Source organism: Euleptes europaea, chromosome 7 (genome assembly GCF_029931775.1).
Source record: "Euleptes europaea isolate rEulEur1 chromosome 7, rEulEur1.hap1, whole genome shotgun sequence".
Taxonomy (NCBI): domain Eukaryota; kingdom Metazoa; phylum Chordata; class Lepidosauria; order Squamata; family Sphaerodactylidae; genus Euleptes; species Euleptes europaea.
Genome location: NC_079318.1, coordinates 95,897,959 through 95,923,573, shown reverse-complemented (window position 1 = coordinate 95,923,573; position 25,615 = coordinate 95,897,959). Strand labels below are relative to the sequence as shown.

Here is a 25,615-nt window from a genome sequence, read left to right as displayed (position 1 = left end):
ATGACATGTAGTAGAATCCTAAATCTGGATGTCCCAGGCTAGCCTGATCTCATCAGATCTCAGAAACTAAACAAAGTCAGCCCCAGTTAGTACTTGGATGGCAGACCTCCAAAGAATACCACAATCGCTATGCAGATAGGGTTGCCAAGTCCCTCTTCTCAACCAGCGGGAGATTTTGGAGGGCTGAGCCTGAAGAGGGCAGGGTTTCGGGAGGGGAGGGATTTCAATGCCTTGGAGTTCAATTGCCAAAGCGGCCATTTTTCTCCAGGTGATCTGATCTGTATTGGCTGGAGATCAGTTGAATTAGCAGATATTCTGCTACTACCTGTCAATTGGCAACCCTATATGCAGAGGAAGATAATGGCAAATCACCTCTGTTGGTCTCTTGCCTTGAAAACTCTATTGGGTTGCCATAAGTTGGCTGTGACTTGACAGCACTTCACACACATGGTGGTGGAAAGTGCAGTCGTCAGAGCTGAATTATGGTGACCCAGTAGGGTTTCCAGTAAAAAAAAAAAAGGTAAAGGTCCCCTGTGCAAGCACCGGGTCATTCCTGACCCCTGGGGTGATGTCACATCCCAACGTTTACTAGGCAGACTTTGTTCACGGGGTTTTTTGCCAGTGCCTTCCCCAGTCATCTTCCCTTTACTTTTTATCCCCAGTAGGGCTGTGCAAATTGGTAAACCTGAACCAAAAATAAACCCAAAAATATCAATTTTGGCTTTTTTCAGATTTAATTTTCGTTGAATACTAAAAGCTGGGAAGGTGAACAAAGCCGGATAGGTGACTCCTGAATAGCTGAATAGATATTCAGCTTTTCCAGCTTTCGGCTATTCACCATTGCTCAGATGCACAGCTCTGTGCCTTCAACCATTTTTCTATCTTTGACTGGTTTTGTTTGGGAGGGGATGTTGACCTTTCCCAGGACCCCATAGTTGGGGCCCTTTTGAGGTCAGGGGTTGCGTAAGAGCCAACTTGGTCAGGCCAAACTATCCATCACCCTTAAGTGGAGTAATCTGGATAGCAGAAGAGTCATTTAAAAGATGGGGCTCACCTAGTCCCATCTGGAGGGATATACCCTCCAACTAAAAAGCACCTGTTTCGATTAAGACTCTTTCACCTGCACAGATAAGCAATCTCCTTCAGAAAAGCCACCTCAGTCGTGACTTTGACTATCTCCAATATCACACCTCTCCCTATGAAAACCTGCTCTCAAATTGAAGGTCGCCCTCAGTAGTGGCTTTGTTGACCCGCACCATGACCATCTCTTGAAATCAGATTTTGATGACTATGTTAAAGGATTGTTCATAGGATGTCACTTTCTATATCTTATTTTTCTTGCAGTTAAGCTGTTTTCCTCAGTTTGGAAGCTAATTTGCATGGACAATATGCAAAGCGACCCAGATACAAATGGAGCCCCCAGACTCAGAGGTGTCTGCTAGCCAGTTCTATTCACCAGTCCTCTGCGATGGTGACCTTCTGAACCTGAAAAGCGATAGACAGCTCCACTCTCACAAACGCATGGATGGAGGAGACCTCTTTGCAGGCCATAAAATTAGACGCCCTGTTTCAAGCTGCACCAAACTTTGTTGTCCATCTAAGGAGAGTCATTTGCAGCTAAGCTCCAAATTTGGTGACTCTGCCTTGAAAAATGTTTTACCCCCGAAACCTTGAAAATAAATTCCATAGACTATAATAGAGCCGGTTTTTTGGGAGGGGGGGGGACCCAGAAATAAAGCCGAATACACATTTACCAGTATGGTATTCGGCTTTTTTCGGTTTACCTGGAAAAAATGGGGCCAATAAACCCGAACCCAAAATTTACTGGATTTTTTTTTTTTTTTTTTTTTTGCACACTCCTATTTTCAAGACATTCAGAGGGGGTTTGCTATCACCATGAATCTGCATAACACCTTTTTAAAGCAATCTGTGCTTGAATCCATCATTACCTTTGCTGGTAGTGAATGTAACAGTTTAATGTCTCTTTGAGTAAAGACATACTTCCTTTTGTTGGTCCATATACTCCAATATCCTTTTTCACACAATAGCCAACAAGCTGCCCTAGAGAGCCAACAAACAGGTACTACAAACCCAAGCTTTTCCCATAGTTACCTTGTAGCATTAGTAATCAGAGGATCACTTCCTCTGGATCCAGAGATTTACTGCCTTGGCCTGTTTAAGGGATCATGGCTATTCTCTGTCCCTTGAATTTAGCAGAGGGGTTGTAACATAGTGGAAGAGACTCCACTTGACATGCAGAAGGTCCCAGTTTCAATCCCCGGCATCTCCAGTAAAAAAGAACCAGGCAGTAGGCGATGTGAAAGACCTCCACCTGAGACCCTGGAGAGCCACTCACAGTCTGAGTATAGATTACTGACTTCAATGGACCAATGATCTGAATCAGTATATGGCAGCTTCATGTGTGTGTATGCATGTGTGTGTGTGTGTTCAAGCACATTCTCTAGATTAAAATCAGCCCAACTAGAAATAAACGCTTGCTAGGGCTGTCAATTTGGTTCCATCCAAACTGAAAAACCGCCGAATTTGCCCCAATTTGGTAGTTTCTAGTTTGGATGAAGCCGAATTCAAAAAAGGTGGGAAAAGGACGAGCCGAACTCAGCGAGTTTGGAGGGACGCCAAATAAATTCATGCAAATTCGGCATCCCCAATCTGCCTTTTCCCGCCTTTTGGAAAGGGCCCTGAGAAGGCAGGTGGGTGGCTCTTTAAACAGATCCATGCTGCCAAGGCTGGCAGCGCGGATCTGTTTAAAGACCCACCCCCACCCCTTCTCGGGAGCCCGGAGAAGGGGGGCGGGTGGGTCTTTAAACAGATCCACACTGCCAAGGTTGGCAGCGCGGACCCACCCCCACCTCTTCTCGGGAGTCTTTAAACTAGGCTGGCAGCATGGATCAGTTTAAAGACCCACCCGCCCCCCTTCTTGGGAGCCCCGTGGGTGTTTAAACTGATCTGCGCTGCCAGCTTTATTCGGCTGAATTTATTCAGGAACGCTGAAGTTCATGCCAAATTCCACGGATCCGAATAGCGGGAGTTCGGACTTCGGCATTTCCCGAATAAAAAAGGGCCGAATTTTGCTGAATCCGAATTTTACCAAATTTTTTTTTCAACAGCCCTAACGCTTGCACTGAAGCAGGTGGTGACTGGAGATCTCCTGGGATTACAACTGATCTCCAGGTGACAGAGATGAGTTCTCCTATATAAAATAGCTGCTTTGGAAGGTGGACTCTATAGCATTATACCCCATTGAAGTCCGTCTCCAAACTCCAACCTCCTCAGGTTCCACCCCTAAAATCTCCAGATATTTCCCAACCCAGAGCTGGCAAACCTATTCAGAGAGATACTTTTGGCCTCAAGTCATGCCATACTGTAGGCCCTTTTACCATATCCCATTTACAATATCACAAAGTGGGATCATCCCTGAATTATACTGTACATTCCAGGATTCTCCCCCAACTTTTTCTTCAAGTATTATTCTAGAGAAGAGTTGGTTTTTCAGGATAATTAAACCAGTTTACAATCTCCTTCCCTTCCTCTCCCCACAACAGACACCTTGTGAGGTAGTAGTAGAAAAGGGCAAGAGTCCAGTAGCACCTTAAAGACTAACAAAAATATTTTCCGGTAGGGTATGAGCTTTCGTGAGCCACAGCTCCAGTCTTCAGATACAGAAAGCTCATACCCTACCAGAAAATATTTTTGTTAGTCTTTAAGGTGCTACTGGACTCTTGCCCTTTTCTATTACTGCAGACAGACTAACACGGCTACCCACTGTGAATTATCTTCTTGTGAGGTAGATGAGGCTGAGAGAGCTCAAAGAGAACTGTGACTAGCCCAAAGTCCCCCAGCTGGCTTCATGTGTAGGAGTGGGGAAACCAACCTGCTACACCAGATTATTCTATTTATTTTATTTTATTACACTTTTACCCTGCCCTCCCCAGCCTGAAGGTTAGAGTCCACCACTCATGTGGAGGAGTGGGGAATCAAACCCAGTTCTCCAGTTTAGAGTCCATTGCTATTTACCACTATACCATGCTGAGGGATCCTTGAATTGTCTTTCAATTTTTTTGCAGGTGTGTGCCCCAAAACATTTCCAACGAAAGAAAACAGCCAGTGGGGTGAAAACAGATCTAACGGGGAATCACAATTACTAATAGTTAAATCACCCATGAAAGGAATTTGGGTGTTACAGAAGGGATAACCTTGCTATGGGATAATTACATTCTTGTGAAAACAAAGGGTGTCATACTCTCCAACGCCTTAGGAACCTGTATAAAAACCTCACGAAACAGAGGTGCAGCACAATCTCCTCTTGACAGATACTCTTCACCTGAGTTTTTTCATTGGTAAATCAGGTAAGTTTTTGTGAAGGTCTATTTTAATGTTGGTGGTGTAGAAAGACTTGAGGATTTGTTTCCTTGGGAGACTTTGGCTTACCAATTAGCCAGATGTAGAAGTCCTCAACCCCAGAATGTTACATCTTTTGCTTTAGCATGTAGAGCCAGAGGAAAAGCTAAGGTGTTTTCTTACTGTTGATAGGCATTTCAAACATGGGTGGAAGAAAAGTAACTGCATACACTCTAGGGTTGCCAGGTCCTTCTTCACCACCAGCAGATTTTTGAGGCGGGGCCTGAGGAGAACTGGGTTTGGGGAGGGGAAGGACTTCAGTGTTCAAAGTGTCATGGAATATTGAAGAATGTTTGAGTATTCTAGTTGGAAAATGTGCTCACAGCTTTGGCTATGACCAAGGCAAGGATTTGATTAAGTGGGATATTTCCTAGCACTTTGCTCAGTAAGTGAGGAATCTTACACTGGCTCCAGGAGTCTTTGTCTAGCAGAAGAAATTTCCTGAGGCAAGAGGGCTTGTTTTTCTGCAGGAAAGCTTGTTGTGCTGAAGGTAGGCTCCACACTTACATGAGAGCTAGATTCAAGACCACTAGGATCATAGTGATGAACATGGTCTTCATGGCATAGTATTTCAAGAGTCAAAACTTCCTTTGATAGATTCAAGTAGGAATGGAGGTCCCTATCTGATGAAGGGGCTTTGGCTCCTGAAAAGACTATACCACAGAAATCTTTTTGAACATATGAACACATGAAGCTGCCTTGTACCGAATCAGACCCTTGGTCCATCAAATTCAGCATTGGCTCTCCAGGGTCTCTGGCAGAGTCCTTTCACATCACCTACTTGCCTAGTCTCTTTCATCTGGAGATGCCAGGGATTGAACCTGGGACCTTCTGCATGCTAAGCAGATGCTCTACCACTGAGCCACATCCTCTTTTTGGTCTGTAGGGTGGTATTGGTGGTTCTGGACTTGAATCTATCTGTAAGTATGAAAACCTCAAACTATAAATAAATGTTTTGTGTGCCAACAAAATGTCCAAATCATTGTTGGGTAATTTCTGTATGCTTACCGATTACTATTTGGTTTTAAAAGACTGTTGGGAAATGGCTCCTGGGTACTATGGGATTAATAATCTGATTGATCATATTACACTGCATCTATCCCCATCCTGTTGTGTTCCTTTAGATCTACACCAGCTGGAAAGATGTCTTGTGAACGCAACCAGTGCTACGCAACCTGTCCTCCCATGACTGTGACGATCCAGCCACCCCCCTTTACGCTGACCATTCCAGGAGCGTCTCTCTACTGCCCTGACCAACCTCTGTGCATTGAGCAGTACAACCCATGTGCTCCAGCCCGCCAGGCAATCACCAGTGGTGGTTATGGGTCCTTCTCTGCAGCGGGGGTCTCCAATTCCAAGGTCACCCAAATGTATTCTCAGAAGTCGATGCAAGGAAGTCGGGGCAACTGTCGTTCTTTCTACTGATGCTGAGCCCAAAAGTCCCAATCTGCAGAAGAAAATCAAGAGCTAAAAATCAGAAAATAAGATCATCTCTAGAAATGCATGCTTGATGTGCCCACTTTTCATATTACTTTTGAATAAGTGTTTTAACACAATGTGACTTAAGAAGGTTTATCAAGAGGTCTCTCATGAGTCCTTCCAACTGTGCCGTTAATGCACAACTCCCATGGCACTCCAGTTTGGCTCCAGTTTGGCATGTCCTGATCCACATGTTCAATTCATGGAAGGGTTCAATTTCCATGCCTCTCTGTTTCCTCATTCTTTCCTGGGGTTCTCAGGTCCCCTTTTCCCACCAGCAGGAGTTTGAGAGGGGGGGCTGAGGGGAGTGAAACCAGAAAGTTTTCAGAGGAAATGACTAGAGCATCCTGCACAATGCTGGCACTTCCGGAGTAAACCCAGAGGTGACAGTATCATACCAGAAGCGCACGTGTGGGGATGGCTCTTCCCTTCCTGCTTCCATCTGGCAACCATCAGCTGGTTGGAAGGAAGCCCAGTTGATTGGCAGGCATTTGCCCACCACAACTGGGAGTGGGGAACCCTACTGTTTCTCCCTGTGAACTGTATGATCTGGAATGATTATGACTCTAAGCAAGTTTTGCTTCAGGAAAGCAGTTGCACAATTGTGGTGGAGAAACTCTATGTTAAGTTGTTGAAGGACCCCAAGGTTCATTGGACAGAGTTGGAAAAACCACTATTGTAGACTAGGGCAGGTAAAAATAGAGCATGTGTTGTATCTGATTTCTGCCCTTCTTTGCTTTTTGAAATTGTGGCATTGTGCATTTCTTCTGTTGCCAAATAAAAATACACTTCATCAAAGGCTTGGTTTCCTGTTTATGTGATTGTGGGCTGAGTCAGAGAACGGAACAAGGTACCAGCTAAATACAGTAAGTTCTGCTCTAGAAAAGTTACACTCAACACCTGTGGCTTTACAGAAATCACAGGGTGTTCCTGAGAGGGAACCCTAAGGCAAACAGGATACTTGCTCTATCCTTGCCTCTCTGTAGTCCCTGAGACATATGTACCAAAAGTATAGGTACCCTGTGTGCTGTAGTGGTTAAGAGCAGTGGTTTGGAGTGGTAGACTCTGATGTAGAGAACTGGGTTTGATTCCCCACTCCTCCACATGAGTGGTGGATAGGGTTGCCATAGGATAGGGGTGTCAGCCTTTGATAGGCTGTTGAAACTCTGAGAGAAAGGGAAGGAGAGTTAGGTGAAGGGAAACTCGATCATCACCTCAGATAGGGCTTGAGAAAGAGTCAGAGATACAGGAAAAAATGTGAGGAGATTAGTTAGATAGTTAGGCTTCACCAGATGAACCAAATAGTATCAGACTTTTAGTAGTAGGAAGAGGAAGAGGAGCAGGATTTTGTTTTTATATGCCACTTAAGTAAGAATCAAACCGGCTTACAATCACCTTCCCTCCCGCTCCCCACAACATACACCCTGGGAGGTAGGTGGGGCTGAGAGAGTGTGAATAGTCCAAGGTACTCAGCTGGCTTCATGTGGGGAAGTTGGGAAACAAATCCAATTCACCAGATTAGCCTCCGCCGCTCATGTGGAGGAGTGGGGAATCAAACCCTGTTCTCCAGTTTAGAGTCCACCTCTCCAAACCACCGCTCTTAACCACTACACCACACTGGCAGATTCCATAGCAATTTTGGCCCAGGAGCACCCCCTTGAGCTGTGGCAGGGCTGTGCCACCTTTTTTTGGATCTACCCCCCCCTTTAGGAATGGGCTCAAAAATGATAAGCATGCATACTGGGTGGGGGATATGCTTCTGAGTAGCAGCGTGTGTGAATGAGATCTAGGGGTATGGGTGGACTGTGAGTTAAAGATGAGCAGCCACTGTGATAAAGGGACAAAAAAGGCTAATGTTATCTTGGGGTGAATCAACAAAGGCATAACATCCAAATCACAAGATGTCATCATCCCTCTGTACACTGCATTGGTCAGGCTGCACCTGGAGTACTGTGTGCAGTTCTGAAGGCTTCGCTTCAAAAAGGATGTGGACAGAATTGAGTGGGTGCAGAGGAGTGACAAGGATAATCAGGGGCCTGGAGGCCAAGCCCTATGAGGAAAGGCTGAGGGACTTGGGAATGTTCAGCCTAGAGAAGTGGAGGGTGAGGGGGGACATGATGGCTCTCCTGAAGTCTTTGAAGGGCTGTCACTAAGAGGAGGGCAGGGAGCTGTTCCTGTTGGCAGCAGAGGAGAGGACTCGCAATAATGGGCTTAAATTATAGGCAGAAAGATACCAGCTGGATATTAAGATTTTTGTTTGTTTTTACATTAAGTGTAGTTCAGCAATGGAATAAACTGCCTAGGGAGGTAGTGAGCTCCCCAACACTAGCAGTCTTCAAACAGCAGATGGACAAAAAAGGATGCTTTAGTTCAGGGGTGGGGAACGTCAGGCCCGGGGGCCATTTAAGGCCCACAAAATTATTTGGTCTGGCCCTTCGTGGGTCCTGGCAGATCTCTAGCTCAGAAGGATCTAAGACTGGCGATCCGGCCACTCCTGCGGACAGGAGTAGCCTCTATTCAAGGCAGATGTAAGTTTGTTTTGCTGAGAAAAGGAATCTTTTCCCCCCTGTGCAGAAGAGTCATTAGCTATGGAGCTGCTAGGACCACCTGAGAAACTGTGTTAACCCTTTCCCACCCGGGGCATGGAGAAACGTATTCCCTTTGTACTACAAGAGGGCTGGGGGCAGAAGTGGTGACAATAGAGGGGTTAAAGGGGACAGGGCCAAAATGTGCAGGGTGGGGGGAGAGTTCTTAGCCAGTGTGTTCTCATTTCACCCCTGCAGGTGGAGGTAGCAGGAGATGGGTGTAAAATCCGGCCCCTATCATGAGGAGCAGGAACAACTCTGGCATGTGGCTGGACGGCTATGTCCAGCTGGTGCAACAGACCATCCTGTGCCACCAGGTGGGAGAGTGCGCCACTGGTTGGATGCCTGCCTGCTTGTCCACATGGGGGGGTCATTTGGGGCAGCTGCTTGCTTGGGGCTTGGTTGGCTAATTTTTAGGTTGATAATTTTGTATGGCCCGCAAACGATGTTATAAATATCCAAATGGCCCTTGGTGGAAAAAAGGTTCCCCACCCCTGCTCTAGGTTGATCCTGCATTGAGCAGGAGATTGGACTAGATCAGTGGTCAGCAAACTCATTAGTCAAAAGAGCCAAATATCAACAGTAGAACGATTGAGATTTCTTTTGAGAGCCAAATTTCTTAAACTTCAACTATATAGGTAGGTACACTGTTTATTAACTTAATAAAATTTAATTAAAGTTTTAAGTCTTACTTAAACTATAGGTACACTGAATAAAACTTGATATTCTTAATAGTGATCTTATTTATTGATAAAAATTAAATTGTAAGTCCCTGCCATTTCCCCCTCCCCGTCTGGAGGCCTGGTCTACTGCCATAAAAGCCTATTGGTAGACCTGGCCTCCAGCTGAGTCCCATTGGGAAGCCAGGTCTACCCATTGGCTTTCTTGGCAGTAGACCTGGCCTCCGGAGGCCCATAGAAGCCAATTGGTAGACCTGGCCTCTGAAGGGGGACTTTTTCCCCTTCTCGGAGTCCAGGTCTACCGCCAAGAAAGCCAGTGGGTAGACATGGCCTCCCAATGGGACTCAGCTGGAGGCCAGGTCTACCAAAGGAAGCCCGCCCCGCCCAACAGCTGATAGGTGGGCGGGGGGCAGGAATTGCCGAGCCGCCCACCCAGCAATCGCGCGGCTAGAAGGGAGGGGAGGCTTTAGCCTCCCAACCATTGAGGGCAAGGGAAAGGGGGACCTGGCCATTCTCCACAGCGGGGGGGGGGGGGAGAGACAGTGCACCCGCTCGCCTGCTCTCTCTCGCTTGCTCTCTCTCTCTCTCTCTCTCTCTCTCTCTCTCTCTCTCTCAGGCGTGCCGGCTCCGCAGCCAGGCACTCAACGGGCCAAAGAGCCGCATGCGGCTCGGGAGCCGCAGTTTGCAGACCCCTGGACTTCCAACTCTATGATTCTATGATTCTGAAGAATTAACAATCTCAGCCACTACAGGTTTAAGCCAGCTAGGGAGACATTTACTATAAAAAATGAATGGTGCCTGTACCTTTTTCTGCTCTTTCTGGTATTTTGTTGGTGCCTTGTTACAATCCCTGACTCACCCCACAAACACATTAACTGGAAACTAAGTCTTTGATGAAGTGTGGATTTTATTTTGCAAGTGAAAAGATGCACAATTCCACAATTTCAGGAAGCAAAGAAGGGCAAAATCAGATACAACACATGCTCTATTTTTTTACACGTCCTAGTCTACGACAGTGGTTTTCCATTTTTTTTAATTAAAGTTTTTATTTATATATTGGGGAAGGTACAGGAAAAAAAGGGAAAGGTAAAATGTTATATATATAAAAACAATACAATATTAGATAGTAAGCTCAGTTAAATACAACAAATTTTTTTAGTCAATTGTGATACATTATGATACATTCTTTGAATAAAAAATGATTGTAAAATATCATTCAGTTAATCTACTTATGCCACGTTAATATTCTATTATGTAGAAATCCGGAGTTTGCTTAGCAGTTAGTTGGAACGTGTTAAATAATACATAGCCTGTTATAGGAGCCCCGTGGCGCAGAGTGTTAAGCTGCAGTACTGCAGTCAAAAGCTCTGCTCACGACCTGAGTTCGATCCCGACGGAAGTCGGTTTCAGGTAGCCGGCTCAAGGTTGACTCAGCCTTCCATCCTTCCGAGGTCGGTCAAATGAGTACCCAGCTTGCTGGGGGTAAAGGGAAGATGACTGGGGAAGGCAACGGCAAACCACCCCACAAACAAAGTCTGCCTAGAAAACGTCGGGATGTGACGTCTCCCCATGGGTCAGGAATGACCCGGTGCTTGCACAGGGGACCTTTACCTTTACCTTTTTAGCCTGTTATAAATATTTAAGCTGGCGTATTTCATTCAGTTAACTACAATTCATATAAGTATAAAATGACGCCCACTTCTCATCAAATTGTTCTATAGATTCATTAGGTTTTAAGTTTAACTCAAAAGTCATTTTAGCCATATTAGCATATTCTAACAGTTTATCTTTCCAGTCTTCTATTTCGGATATATGGGTTTGCTTCCAAGTTCTTGCCAGAACCGTTCTGGCTGCAGTTGTAGCATATTTAAAAACGTCATGGAATTTCAACGGCAAGTTTTGTGGCACCATACTGAGTAAATAAAATTTGGGATCGAATATTATCGTTGTATCTAGTATCAACTGAAGTTCTCTGTCCAATGAAACTTGGAACCCTTCAAAGCCTTAACAAAGGATTCCTCCATGATAACTGCACAAATTCTTTCCTGAAGCAAAACTGAAGAAAAACTTGCTTCAAGTCATAAGCATACAGTTCAAATGGGGAAACAGTGAGGCACAGGAAGACTGGAAATTGCAGCCTTTCAAAACATACCCCAGAATAGTTGGAGGCATACTGAAGTTCTAGCATTATGGGAGAGGGAGAAAAGCTTCTCCCTGTCCACTCTCTCCAAACCATTCATAATTTTATAGACCTCTATCATGTCTCCCCTCATCCGCCTTCTTTCTGAGCTAAACAGCCCTAAGCGCTTTAACCGCTCCCCATAGAACAGTTGCTCTAGTCCCCTAATCATTTTGGTTGCTCTTTTCTGCACCTTCTCAAGCTCTGTAATATCCTTTTTTAGGTGTGGTGACCAGAACTGTACACAGTATTCCAAGTGTGGTCTCACCATAGATTTGTACAAGGGCAGTATGATATCAGCAGTTTTATTCTCTATTCCTCGTCTAATTATGGCCAGCATGGAATTTGCCTTTTTACAGCAGCCACACACATCTTCATTGAGCTATCCACTACCACCCCAAGATCCCTTTCTTGGTCTGTCTCTGCCAGCACAGATCCCATCAGTGTATATGTGAAGTTGGGATTTTTTGTCCCAATATGCATCACTTTACACTTACTCACATTGAATCTCATTTGCCATTTTAATGCCCATTCTTCCAGTATGCAGAGATCCTTCTGGAGCTCTTCACAGTCCGATTTTGTTTTAACCACCCTAAATAATTTGGTGTCATCTGCAAACTTGGCTACTTCACTGTTTAACCCCAACTCCAGGTCATTGATGAACAGGTTGAAAAGCACCCGTCCCAACACAGATCCCTGAGGCACCCCACTGCTCACATCCCGCCATTGGGAGAACTGACCATTGATTCCTACTTTCTGCTTCCTATTTTTCAGCCAGCTCTCAATCCATAAGAGGACTTGTCTTCTTATCCCGTGACTATGAAGTTTGCTTAGCAGTCTTTGGTGGGGGACTTTGTCAAAAGCTTTTTGGAAATCGAAATACACAATATCCACAGGCTCATTCCTGTCCACATGCTTATTGACGCTTTCAAAAAACTCTAATAGGTTAGTGAGACAGGACCTACCCTCACAGAAGCGATGTTGGGTTTTGCCCAGCAGACCTTGCGTTCTATATGCTTGACAATTCTATCTTTAATAATGCTTTCCACTAATTCACCTGGAACAGACGTTAAACTAAATGGCCTGTAATTTCCTGGGTCTCCCCTGGAACCTTTTTTTTATAAATGGATGTCACATTGGCCATTCTCCAGTCCTCTGGTACAGAGGCTGATCAAAGGGACATATTCTGTTAAAGCTGGAGGGTGGGAGATTCAAAACAGATAAAAGGAAGTATTTTTTCACACAACGCATAGTTAAATTGTGGAACTCCCTGCCCCCGGAAGTGGTGATGGCTGCCAGCTTGGAGGGCTTTAAGAGGGGAGTGGATATTCATGGAGGAGAGGGGTATTCATGGCTGTTAGAATGGATGCTAGTCATGCTGCATACCTATTCTCTCTAGTATCAGAGGAGCATGCCTATTGTTTTGGGTGCGGTGGAACACAGGCAGGATGGTGCTGCTGCCGTCGACTTGTTTGTGGCTTCCTAGAGGCACCTGGTTGGCCACTGTGTGGACAGACTGCTGGACTTGATGGGCCTTGGTCTGATCCAGCAGGGCCTTTCTTATGTTCTTAAGTTCCATGGGAGTTGTGCATTAAGGGCACAGTTGAAAGGGCTCGCAGGAGACCTTTTGGGACTTCTTTTTAAGTGCCATTGTGTTCCAAGATTGGAGATCAGTGCAGTGAGATGAATAAATAACAAATAAAAGTCCTCCCTACAAGTTACTTATGGGCATGTATTGGGGTCACTGGGGCTGTGGGGGGGAGGTAGTTGTGAATTTCCGGCATTGTGCGGGGGGGGGGGTTGGACTATGTGACCCCGGTGGTCCCTTCCAACTCTATGATTCTATACCTGGACAGAAAGCTATTTAAAAAGCACTAGCATATAATACAAAAGATGGACACAACAAAAATATATTTCTAGAACTGATCTTCATTTTTAATGTTTTTGCGCTTGTTTTTTTTTGGGGGGGGGGTGTGTGGATTGTGACCTTCATGCTCAGTAGAAAGAACGGCAGTCGCCCCGACCTCCTTGCATCGACTTCTGAGAATAAATTCGGGTGACCTTGGAATTGGAGACTCCCGCTGCAGAGAAGGACCCATAACCACCACTGGCAATTGCCTGGGGTGCTAGAGCACATGGGTTGTACTGCTCAATGCAAAGAGGTTGGTCAGGGCAGTAGATGGATGGTCCTGGAATGGTCAGCCTGAAGGCTGGTGGCTGAATCGTCACAGTCATTGGAGGACAGGTTGCGTAGCACTGGTTGTGTTCAAAAGACATCTTTACAGCTGGTGTAGATCTAAAGGAACACAACAAGATGGGGATAGATAAAGTACAATATGATCAATCAGACATGAATCTCATAGTACCCAGGATCCATTTTCCAATGATCTTTTAAGACCAAATAGTAATCAGGAGGCATATGAAAAGCACCCAACAAAGATTTGGACATTTGGTTGTCAAACAAAAGATTTATTTGTATTGTCGAAGGCTTTCACGGTCAGAGTTCATTGGTTCTTGTAGGTTATCCGGGCTGTGTAACCGTGGTCTTGGAATTTTCTTTCCTGACGTTTCGCCAGCAACTGTGGCAGGCATCTTCAGAGGAGTAACACTGAAGGAGAGATGCCTGCCACAGCTGCTGGTGAAACGTCAGGAAAGAAAATACCAAGACCAGGGTCACACAGCCCGGATAACCTACAAGATTTATTTGTAGTTTGCTAATTAACATATGTACAGCTAGATTCAAGTCCTACAGTGCCTTAGAAACCAGCAAGATTTTCAGGGTATAAGCTATTCAGAGTCAAAGCTCCCTTCATTAAGTGTCTGATGAAGAGAGTTTTGACTCCTGAAAACTATACCCTTTCTCAGGAAGAGTGTCTTCTTCTGAGCAAAGACTCCTCCACTCCTTCCTTGGGCTCTCCTTCCTTGGAGATTTTTAAGCAGAGGCTTAGATGGCCATATGTCAGCAATGTTGCTTCTGTGAACTTAGGCAGATCATGAGAGGGAGGGCAGGAAGGGTTGCATCAGTATGCCCAGGGTAGTGCCGATCACCGCTTTGGGGTCAGGAAGCAATTTTCCTCCAGGCCAGATGGGCCAGGGTTCTTGGAGGGTTTTTTTGGGCCATCTTCTGGGCCTTTAGTAGGGGTCATTGGGGGGGTGGGGGGAGGTAGTTGTAAATTTTTTGCATTGTGCAGGGGGTTGGACGAAATGACCTTAGTGCTCCCTTCCAACTTTATGATTCTATGATTCTGTGATCCTCGAGGAGTCACTCACTTATGCATCAAAGAGGTAGGAAATGTCTCACAGAGTGGTCTCGCTGCCACCATCAAAGGCAAAGGTTTCTTATTCTCAGCATGATGTGACCAAGCTTTCAAAACAGAATGCTAGAACATTCCTTGCTATTGCATGACATTTTGGGCATTTTGCAGTGGGAACAGATACTGTAGTTTCACCTACGTTTGAAATGCATACCAAGAGCATGAAAGAGACTTCACTGTGGGTCTACATGCTGAAACTAAAGGTAATACATTTTGGGGCTAAGAAGTTCTACATCTGGCTAATTAGTTAGCGAAAGACTCCCAAGGAAAGAAATCCTCGAGAAACAGCGTGCTGTAGTGGTTAAGAGCAGTGGACTCTAATCTGGAGAACCAGATTGGTTTCCCCACTCCTCCACATGAAACCAGCTGGGTGACCTTGGGCTACTCACGGTTCTCTTCGAGCTCTCTCAGCCTCACCTACTTCACACGGTGTCTGTTTTGGGGAGAGGAAGGGAAGGAGACTATAAGCCAATTTGCTTCTCCTTAAAAGGTAGAGTAAATTGGCATATAAAAACCAACTCTTCTTTCTTCTGCACCACCAATATTAAAATATATCGTAACAAAAACAAAGACTCCTGGAGCCACTGTAAGATTCCTCAATTGCTGAGCAAAGTGCTAGGAAACTTCCCACTTAATCGAAGCCCTGCCTCCATCACAGCCGAAGGTTTGAGCACACTTTCCAACTAGAATACTAGAACATTCTTCAAGAATCCAAGACATTTTGGACAGTTTGGAGTGGGTGCAGGTACTTTTCTTTCACCCATGTCTGAAATGCCTATCAACAGCAAGAAAACACCTTAGTTCTTGTAGGTTATCTTGGCTGTGTGACCGTGGTCTTGGTATTTTCTTTCCTGATGTTTTGCCAGCAGCTGTGGCCAGCATCTTCAGAGGAGTAACACTGAAGGACACTTCAGTGTTACTCCTCTGAAGATGCCTGCCACAGCTGCTGGCAAAATGTCAAGAAAGAAAATACCAAGACCACGGTCACACAGCCCGGATAACCTACAAGAACCGATGAACTCTGACCGTGAAAGCCTTCGACAATATTTTAAAACGCCTTGGCTTTTCCTCTGGCTCTACATGCTGTAGCCAACGAAGTAACATTCTGGGGTTGACAATGTCTACATCTGGCTAATCTGTTAGCCAAAGTCTCCCAAGGAAACAAATCCTCGAGTCTTTCTACACCACCAATATTAAAATCTATCTCCACAAAAACTTACCTGATTTTCCAATGAAAAAGAGCTCAGGTGAAGAGTCTCTGGGTGAAGAGGAGATTGTGCTGCACCTCTGTGTCCTGAGGTTTTTATACGTTCCAACGACATCTGAGAGTATGACACCCTCTGTTTTCACAAGATTTTAATTAACTCATAGCAAAGTCGTCCCTTTTGTAACACCCAAATTCCTTTCATGGGTGATTTAACTCTTAGTAATGGGGCTTCCCTGTTTGCTCACATTTCACTGTTTCATTCTTGGGAATTGTTTTGGGGCACCCACCTGCAACAAAATGCAAAGACAATTGAGGAGTCCCTTCCCGGGAATAATACTGGAGGAAAGGACTGGGGGAGAATTCTGGAATATATAATGCAGGGATAATAATGGTTACATGTCACCACCCTCTTTGGGGTAGGGTAAATGGACTTACAATGCAAAGACAAGGTCACCCAGCTGGCTTCATGTGTAGGAGTGAGGAAACAAACACAGTTCACCAGATTAGTGTCCGCCGCTCATGTGGAGAAGTGGAGACTCAAACCCGGTACTCCAGATCAGAGTCCACCGCTCCAAACCACCGCTCTTAACCACTACACCACATTGGCTCTCTCTGTAGAGAATATGTATGTACACACAAACATGAATCTGCCATACACTGAGTCAGACTCTAACTCCATTATGGTCCTCAGCTACCCTGAGCCCGGCTTCTGCCTGGAAATAGTGGGATAGAAATTTAATAAACATAAAAATAAATATTGTCAACTCAGACTGGCAGCAGCTCTCCAGGGTCTCAAACAGAGGTCTTTCTCATCACCTACTACCTGATCCTTTTTAACTGGGGATTGAACCTGGGACGTTCTCCATGTCAAGCAGAGTAGGGTCGCCAGCTCTGGGTCAGGAAATACCTGGAGATTTGAGTCTGAGGAGGGCAGGGTTTGGAGATGGGGGACTTCAATGCCATAGAGTCCAATTGCCAAAGTGGCCATTTTCTCCAGGGGAACTGATTCCTGTTGCCTGGAGATCAGTTGTAACAGTGGGAGATCTCCAGCCACCTGGAGGTTGGCAACCCGTCTCTTCCACAATGTTACAGCCTCGCCACTAAATTCAAGGGACAGTGAATAGCCATGATCACTGAATCAGGCCAAGGCTGTAAACCTCTGGATCCAGAGGAAGTAAACATCTGATTACCAATGCTAGAAGGTAACCATCGGGAAAGGCTTGGGTTTGTATTTCCTGTTTGTTGGCCCTCCAGGGCAGCTTGTTGGCCACTGTGTGAAGCAGGATAGTGGACTAGATGGACTGACAAAAGGAGAACATCTATACTCAATGAGCAGTTAAACCGTGGAATTCACTTTCAATGGAGGTAAGTAATGATTACAAGCACAGATTACTTTTAAAGTGTGTTGGGGAGGGGCTGTGGCTCAGTGGTAGAGCATCTGCTTGGCATGCAGAAGGTCCCAGGTTCAATCCCTGGCATCTCCAGTTAAAGGGACTAGGCAAGTAGGTGATGTGAAAGACTCTCCGCCTGAGACCCTGGAGAGCTGCTGCTGGCCTGAGTAGACAATACTGACTTTGATGGACCAAGGGTCTGATTCAGTATAAGGCTGCTTCATGTGTGTTGGATGGATGCACAGAAGAGAGGTCCATCAATGGTGACTGAAGGGAGCCATATACAAAGACTTTTGCATGCCATGGCTGGGAGGAGCATCAGAGAAGGTCCTTGGCCTTTGTATCCTGTTTGCTTGATCCTCCAAAGCAACCTGTTGGCCACTGTATGAAACAGTATGCTAGAGTTCATGAATCAATGGTCTGATTGAATACTTATGTTCTTATGGATAATCCAGCAGGACACCTCTTATGTTTTTATGTTAACTCTCCTTTCTTGGTGAACCATGGTGAGTTTCTATGATTTTATATTGACTCTCCTTTCTTGGTGAACCATAGTGAGTTTCAATTGGCTAATCCCTTTTCCTTTGGCCACTATTCTTTTGCCAAACAGTCCTTTTTACATAGATCATGTTTCATTTAAATTTAGGGGTGTGTGAAGTATGTTTGTTTTTGTAGAGCACAGCTTTTTTGTTGGGTATGTAAGACATTCCCTCCACCCACCTCAAATACACTACAGTAGCCCCACCTACTTCACAGGGTGTCTGTTGTGGGGAGGGGAAAGGAAGGCGATTGTAAGCCAGTTTGATTCTTCCTTAAGTGGCCGAGAAAGTTGGCATATAAAAAACAAATTTTCTTCTTCTTTTTATTGGATGTTTGTTGCCCAGTCAGTGCACCCTTTTATTCTTTGTTTGTTTTGTTTCATAGTAGGACCCATTCTCCCTGGGAAGTGTATCTAACCAGTCAGGGATCACTTTAAAAAAGCCCACCCAAAGCTAATAAGTAGGACATAATAGATAATAATGTTACATAATAAATGTTACAATAAATAAATATTAGAGAAGTCAGCCTGGATTGCTCAGACTAGTCTGATCTCATCAGGTCTTGGAAGCTAAGGGTCAGACCTGGTTAGTACTGGGATGGGAAACCCCCAAGGAAATCTGGGTTGCCATGCAGAGGCAGGCAATGGCAACCCACCTCCATTTATTTTTTGCCTCGAAAACACTAGGGGTCCCCTGTAAGTCAGCTGCGACTTGACGGCGCTTTGCAAGACGACCCCATAGAAGTCGAATGAAAACAACAGGTGGGAAAGAAGTTGCGTGATAGCCGGAAGCCCTCAGACTGGTATGAATGCAGGGTTATAATGGGTACACGGAGTCCTGGTTGTTCTTTGTGGAATGCTGCAGGGTTTGCAGAGGTTGGAGCAAATTCCCAGCCTCACGGAAACAGTCCGTGCTGAGTGTTTCTCGTAATCTAGCTGGATAACACTGTATGGGATTGCACGGTAGGTGAATCACTACTTGCCAGATGATAACTGGTTAAATTACCTGTTGCACAGGCTTATCCCTCTCCCTCCCTTCCTGGATCCCAGTCAGTATACTTGCAATTTGTTGGAAGTTATTTGTGAACTTAGCTGGATTTGCAAATTAATATGTTGCCCCAAGCAGTAATCTCTTGGGGGGGGGGGGATGTTGGGAGTGAAGGACTTTTCACTGTAAGAACATAAGAAAAGCCATGCTGGATCAGACCAAGGCCCACCAAGACCAGCAGTCTGTTCACACAGTGGCCAGCCAGGTGCCTCTAGGAAGCCCACAAACAAGACAGCTGCAGCAGCATTGTCCTGCCTGTGTTCCAAAGCACCAAATATAATGGGCATGCTCATCTGATCCTGGAGAGAATAGGTATGCATCATGACTAGTTTCCATTTTTACTAGCAGCCATGGATAGCCCTATCCTCCATGAACATGTCCACTCCCCTCTTCAAGCCTTCCAAGTTGGCAGCCATCACCACATCCTGGGGCAGGGAGTTCCACGATTTAACTATGCATGATATTCGGGAGCCCTCAAACCAGTATGTCTCTTTACCTCCGACTTCAGAGGGGGACGTGACTAGTGTGTCAGAGAGATAGAGGGGACAAGACACTGGGCATCCTTACTCTACTGCTCTGAAGTATCCCTTTGATGTGTAGAATCCTACTCTCAGAGAAACGTTCTTCCTTCCTGCTTCTTCCTCACCTCCTACACATGTACATACGTCTCCAGCTGCTTCTCTATAAGGCAACTTTGTGTGTACACACAACACATACCTTAAAGCGTACAAGGCTGTTCCACACTCCCTCTGCTTTCTGAAATAGCAGACCCTTTCACACCCTCCTATACATACCTCTCTCCCTTCCCCCCAGGGTAGGGTAGCCAGTTCCCTCTTTGTCACCGGCGGGAGATTTTTGGGGTGGAGCCTGAGGAGGGCAGGGTTTGGGGAGGGGAGGGACTTCAATGTCATAGAGTCCAATTGCCAAAGCGGCCATTTTCTTCAAGGGAACTATAGGCTGGAGATCAGTTGTAATAGCTGGAGATCTCCAGCTATTACCTAGAGGCTGGCAACCCTACCCCAGGGACACGTGTTGCCTGAACTCATGTCCTGGATCTCCATTATAGTAAAAAAAACCTCTGTCAGTTCTGGTATGACAACCCAAAGATAAAAAAAAAGACAAAGGAAAGAAAATGTCAAAGGCCAATGACTAATCAAGGTGAAATTCTTCCATTGGTACCCAGCCCTTCTCAACTTCATTTGGACCTGCCCAACCAGGTAGGAGTGCCTAAAATAGCTGTCAAGGAAAGCAGCCCTCTATGCCTCCTGAGGTAGGGTTTCCAGGTCCCCCCTCGCCAACGGTGGGATCTTTGTTTTGGTGGGGCTCATCAGCACAATAACATCACTTCCAGGTTTACCCCGGAAGTGACTGGGATGCTCTAGCACATTTGTCCAAAACCTCTATGGAAACCATCAATAGTAAACCCTGTGGTGATGATAATCCCCCCCTCAACTGGCCTGCTTCTGCCCACCGGCTAGCTGAGGGGCAGAGGTAGGGTTGCCAACCTCCAGGAAGTAGCTGGAGATCTCCTGCTGTTACAACTGATCTCCAGTGGACAGAGATCAATTCACCTGGAAAAAATGGCTGCTTTGGCAATTGGACTGTATTGCATTGAAGTCCCTCCCCTCCCCAAACCTTGCCCTCCTCAGGTCCACCCCCAAAATCTCCAGGTATATCCCAACCCAGAGCTGGCAACCCTAAGCAAGGGGCAGCCCCCTTAATTGGCAGGCAGTTGCCCGCCATCACCTGGAATCTGGCAACCCTATCCTAAGAGGAAAGAAAGCAGCATGGTAAAGCCCGATCTTGGAATCTAAGAAGGGTCAGCCCTGGTTAGTATTTGGATGGGAGACCACCAAGGGATACCAGGGTTGCTATGCAAAGGAAGGCACTGGCCAACCACCTTATTAGTCTCTTGCCTTGAAAACCCCATAAGGGGTCACCATAAGTCATTTGCAACTCATAGAATCATAAAGTTGAAAGTGACCACCAAGGTCATCTAGCCCAACCCCCTGCCTGATGCAGGAAATTCACAACTACCTCTCCCCTGTGCCCCCAGTGACCCCTACTCCATGCCCAGATGATGGCCAAGGTGCCCTCCCTCTCATCATCTGCCTAAGGTCATAGAATCAGCATTGCTGACAGAAGGCCATCTAGCCTCTGCTTAAAAACCTTCAGGGAAGGAGAGCTTACCACCTCCCAAGGAAGCCTGTTCCACTGAGGAACCGCTCTTTTAGGAAATTCTTCCTAATGTCTAGACGGAAACACTTTGGTTTACTTTCAACCCGTTGGTTCTGGTCTGACCTTCTGGAGCAACAGAAAACAACTCGGCACCTCCTCTATATGACAGCCCTTCAAATACTTGAAGATGGTTATCATATCCCCTCTCAGTCTTCTCTTCTCCAGGCTAAACATACCCAGCTCCTTCAACCTTTCCTCATAGAGCTTGGTCTCCAGCCCCCTCACCATCTTTGTTGCCCTCCTCTGGACACGTTCCAGCTTGTCTACATCCTTCTTAAATTGCAGTGCCCAAAACTGAACACAGTACTCTAGGTGAGGTAAACCAAAGCAGAGTAAAGCGATACCCTCACTTCGCATGACTCGATGGCAGTTTACATGCACACAAGCCTCCTCAGAGAAATTCCAGAAACAACATGAGTGCGTCTGCCATGTGCGCGTCATCAAGAGCCCCATGCACCACTTTTGCATGTTTTTCAGCCCATCTTGATGCAGACCTGCAGAGAACACCAAAGCTGATTGAAATTATCCCTTTGGGTTGAAACGTCGTTTAATTCACTAGACACTAACAAGAAAGTCATTGTTACAGGGAATACTGCGAAAGAGTTCTTTTAATATAAGGCACTGTCAACAACTGTTCAGTTGCTGGCGGTTAATTAATGCTTCTCACACAATGACATTTGTCACACCCTCAAGGCTGACAAAGAATGAGCATCCAAGAAGACTTTTACGGAATAGTTTTGGCCTGCAGCCATTATGATTGGCCTATTAGTTCATTCATTCTGGTGTAGTGGTTAAGAGCGGTGGTTTGGAGCGGCGGACTCTGATATAGAGAACTGGGTTTGATTCCCCACTTTTCCACATGAGTGGCGGAGGCTATTCTGCTGAACCAGGTTCGTTTCCCCACTCCTACACATGAAGCCAGCTGGGTGACCTTGGGCTAGTCATACTCTCTCAGCCTCACCTACCTCACAGGGTGTCTACTGTGGGTTGGGGAAGGTGATTGTAAGCTGGTTTGATTCTTCCTTAAGCGGTAGAGAAAGTCGGCATATAAAAACCTACTCTTCTTCTTCTTCTTCTTCTTCTTCTTCTTCTTCATTTTATTATTTAAATTGCTATCCTGCCCTCCCTAGCCAAAGCCGGGCTCAGGGCGAGTCACAACAATAAAATTATAGATATAAAACAGAATACATATACATTAAATAAATATAAAATATTTCTTTTATCCCAAGAAACTCAGGTAGAGTGGTCCCTGTTTTGCAATGTAGGTTAGACTGAGAGAGAACGATTGTCCCAAAGTCATCTTGGCCAATTCATGATGACCCTAGCGGTGATTTCAACAAGGCCTCCCCAGCCTAAGTCTAACGTTCTCATCAGCATTAAGGAAAATGTGAATTTGTTTCACTCAAAAGAGTTGAATCTTTGTGTGTGTGTGTGTGTGTGTGTGTGTGTGAAGTGCCGTCAAGTCGCTTCCGACTCATGGTGACTCTATGAATCAATGTCCTCCAAAATGTCCTATCTAACAGCCTTGCTCAGGTCTTGCAAACTGAGGGCCATGGCTTCCTTTAATGAGTCAATCCATCTCTTGTTGGGTCTTCTTCTTTTCCTAGCACTTTTCCTAGCGTGATTGTCTTTTCCAGTGTCTTCTCATAATGTGACCAAAGTATGATAGCCTCAGTTTAGTCATTTTAGCTTCTAGGGTCAGTTCAGGCTTGTTTTGATCTAGAACCCACTGATTTGTTTTTTTGGCAGTCCACGGTATTCATAAAGCTCTCCTCCAACACCACATTTCAAAGAAATCTACTTTCTTCCTATCAGCATTCTTCATTGTCCAGCTTTCACACCCATACATAGTAATAGGGAATACGATGGCATGAATTAACTTGATCTTGGTTGCCAGTGACACAACCAGATGCAAAACCAGTCTGGAGGTCTTTCAGGAAATATCTTCATAATTTTGTGAAAGACTTCCAGACTGGTTTTGCATCTTTCAGAAAAGGTATTACTAAGTGTTGCAGTGAATGGTCCTGCTCAATAACCATTAGGGCACCATCCGAAACATTTAATCATCCTTTGCCCTTTGTTTAGGAGTTCACATTTATAGGTGGGGCATGAAAGAAATGAATCACTGTGTTGTTTCCCTTCCCCCCATAACCAACACCCTGTTGCTGGGCCACGTGTTTAAGAGGAGGGGAAGTAGGGTTGCTAGGCTGCAACAGACAACCCTCAGGAAGAAATGCGGAGTGGGGACTTCTGTGTTTATGTCACTCCTGGTAAAAATCAGAAGTGACATGGTGGATGCTCTAGCACAGGGGAGTCAAACATATGGCCCAAGGGCCAGATTCAGCACCTTGAGAGCTATTCTCCGGCCCGCAAGCCAGCCGAGGTAGCCACCCCCCACTCTTGATCTAGACTGGTGAGGCATGGCATGGCCTGACCAAGTGGCATTTATGTCATATCCACAGGGTTGCCAACCTCCAGGTACTAGCTGGAGATCTCTTTCTATTGCAACTGATCTCCAGCCAATAGAGATCAGTTCCCCTGGAGAAAATGGCCGCTTTGGCAATTGGACTCTATGGCATTGAAATCGCTCCCCTCCCCAAACCCCACCCTCCTCAAGCTCTGCCCCAAACACCTTCCACCAGTGGCAAAGAGACACCTGGCAACTGTACATATCTGGCCCTTGTAACAATCGAGTTCAACACCCCTGCTCTAGCATTTTGGGAAGAAAAAAAAACATAGAGTTTTTTCAAAATGCTAGAGCATCTGCCATGTCACTTCTGATTTTCACCAGAAGTGATGTAGGCCCAATGCCACACTGCTGTCAAGCCAGGCCTTCCCCCCAATTTCCTCCCACAGCTGCCCAAGACACTGGTGGGCAACCAGGCCAGAGGCTTGGCATCCCATGGAGAAGTGTAGCAGTTAGATGACTGGATTTGAACTGGGGAGACCAGGATAGAAATTAGGTTATCAGTTACCCCCTGGCTACCAACTGGGGTGGGGTGATGGACTTACTAGCTGCAAAGGGAGGCCGGAGGGAGGTCGATGCACCAATGTCCCTTCCAGAAGAGATGTCATGTTGTTGATGACAATTGTGGCGACCCTCTGGTATTTGGGCAAAAAGTCTATGGTAGAAGCCCCCTTTTACCATAGAGTTTTGTCCAAATACCAGAGCGTCCCCACGATTGTTGGCGACGTGATGATGTCACCTCAGGAAACGTCATCGGTGCCCTAGTGCCGGCTTCCCTCCGGCCTCCCTTTGCAGCTAGTAAGTCCCCCTGCTGTCCAGCTGAGTAGTGATGGGTGAGGGGGCTCAAGAAGGCTCGTAGTGGGGTATCCCCCTCCACTGGAAGGGGAATGGCAATGCCAACAGAAATCCTTTCATACACTAATTTTAAAAAGGGATCATTCTACCCTTCTGCCCTCACAGGAGGGATACGATGCAAAGGTGGCAACCCTGCATGGAGGTGGCACCCCTTCACTGGGCTTATAGTTGCCATCTCTGAGTTGGGAAATTCCCGGACATTCAGGAGAACTGGGGTTTGGAGCAGCAAATAGGGTTGCCAGTTCTGGGTTGGGAAATACCTGGAGATCTTTGGGATGAAGCCTGAGGAGGGCGGGTTTTGGGGAGGGGAGGGACTTCAATGCCATACAGTCTAATCACCAACACAGCCATTTTCTCCAGGGGAACCGATCTCTATCGGGTGAAGATCAATTGTAATAGCAGGAGAACTCCAGCTAGTACCTGGAGGTTGGCAACTCTAATCCTGAACTGGGTGTCCAAATTCCATATGCCTAGCTTTATTTTCAGATGGGCTGTGCTTTTGGAAGGTAACAACGCTTCCACTGCTAAAAGCAGAAGGGGTGGGGTTGGGGAGGGATGATATGAGCCAGCTTGGTCAAATTCCCTTCAGGTTTGGCACAGCAGCTCCCATGACCGTCCCGAAGCTGGTGGCCTCTTTCGATACTCCCAGCTTCATTTCCTGGGGAGTTAGGCATGAATTGACAGGTGCCTTAGAGTACAATGCAAAGCAGAGTTACACCCCGCTGTGCCTGATGACTTCAATGTACGTTGAAGGGTGCAGCACCTAGAAGAGTGTTGCAACATTAATGTTCATCCAGAGGCTCAGTTCTCAGGGGACTAGTGACTTTCGATACAATGTTTAGGGTTGCCAAGCCTTCCACCATGGGGGGAAAGCCTCCCAACAATCACTGCTGTTGCCTTCCACCACTCTGAGAGCTTCCACCATAGCGTCTGCTGATTCTGTGGCAGAGCTACCCAAAGTGATATCGGCAACATCGGCAATGGTACATAACCCCATGTCCCTACCTCTCCAATTCTCTGGTTGGTTGCCTGGCTTGGCCTGGCAAAAAATACAGGTTGAGTATCCCTCCGTGAGGTGCAGTGGTTAAGAGCAGTGGGCTGTAATTTAGAGAACTAGGTTTGAATCCCCACCCCTCCACATAAGTGGCAGACTCTGATTTGCTGAACTGGGTTGGTTTCCCCACTCCTCCACATGGAGCCTGCTGAGTGACCTTG

The 25,615-nt window shown here is 46.0% G+C and overlaps 1 non-coding gene across 1 annotated transcript; it reads right to left on the bottom strand.

Annotated features, from left to right (window-relative positions):
- Positions 1-5,219: 5,219 nt before the first annotated feature.
- TRNAA-AGC (transfer RNA alanine (anticodon AGC)) lies at positions 5,220-5,291 on the bottom strand. Its single transcript has one exon. It is a non-coding gene; the product is annotated as a tRNA-Ala (tRNA).
- Positions 5,292-25,615: the final 20,324 nt, after the last annotated feature.